The sequence below is a fragment of the Ictidomys tridecemlineatus genome, chromosome X (genome assembly GCF_052094955.1).
Source record: "Ictidomys tridecemlineatus isolate mIctTri1 chromosome X, mIctTri1.hap1, whole genome shotgun sequence".
Classification (NCBI taxonomy): domain Eukaryota; kingdom Metazoa; phylum Chordata; class Mammalia; order Rodentia; family Sciuridae; genus Ictidomys; species Ictidomys tridecemlineatus.
This window is the reverse complement of record NC_135493.1, coordinates 17,319,455-17,320,508: the sequence shown is the minus strand read 5'-3', so window position 1 is coordinate 17,320,508 and position 1,054 is coordinate 17,319,455. Positions and strand designations below refer to the sequence as shown.

The window sequence follows — 1,054 nt, the reverse complement described above, 5'->3', positions numbered from 1 at the left end:
GTAGAATGGGGAGCTGGGGATATAGCTCAGTTGGTAGAGTGCCGGCTTCCCATGCACAAGGCCCTGGGTTCAATCCCCAGTAACACACACACACACACACACACACACACACACACACACACACTCATAAAAGAGTAGAGTGAGCTGGGTGTGGTGGTGCATGCCTGTAATCCCAGTGACTTGGGAGGCTGAGGCAGGAGTATGACTAATTTAAGGCCAGCTTCAGCAACTTAGTGAAGTCCTAGGCAACATAGTGCCACCCCTGTCTCAAAATAAAAAAATAAAAAGATGTGCTAGCTTTGGCAGCATATATACTAAAATTGGAATTATACAGAAAAGATTAGCATGGCCCCTGCACAAGGATGACACACAAATTTGTGAAGCATTTCACATTTTTAGCCAAGTTATGGAACCAGCCCAGATGCCCATCAACAGATGAATGGATAAAGAAAATGTGATATATAATACACACACACACACACACACACACACTTACATACAATGTAATTTTATTCAGTCGTAAAGAAGAATGAAATTATGGTATATACTGCTAAATGGGTGGAACTGGAAAACATCATGCTAAGTGAAATAAGACAGATCAGAAACTCAGGGGTTGGATGTTGTCTGTCATATACAGAAGCTAGACTATAATAAGGGAAAATAATAAGGCAAGGGGAATCCCATGAAAATAAGAGAGGGATCAGTGGTGTAGAGGAAGCGGATTGAGGGGGAAGGAAGAAGGACAGGAAAAGGGAGGAACAATGAAATGAAATTGATCAAATTTTGCTATGTCCACATGTGATTATATCACAGTGAATTTCATCATTTTGTATATATATACTATACTAATTAAAAAAAAACTATAGAAAAACTGGTAGAATAGAGGAAAGGGAATAGAGGGAAGAAGGAGGAAAATAAATATAAAAATAAAAAAAAGGTTAGGGAGATAGTTCAGAAGTAGAATACCCCTGGGTTCAATCCCCATTACCACACGCACACCCAAAAAGAGTGGAATGAACAGTTATGATAATATCCATTCAAGACAGAAGTGAGA

The 1,054-nt window shown here is 39.4% G+C and overlaps 1 non-coding gene across 1 annotated transcript; it reads left to right on the top strand.

The window, feature by feature from the left end:
- The first annotated feature begins 290 nt into the window (after positions 1-290).
- LOC144371805 (U6 spliceosomal RNA) lies at positions 291-397 on the top strand. The gene has a single exon (XR_013431935.1). It is a non-coding gene; the product is annotated as a U6 spliceosomal RNA (small nuclear RNA).
- The last annotated feature ends 657 nt before the right edge of the window (positions 398-1,054 follow it).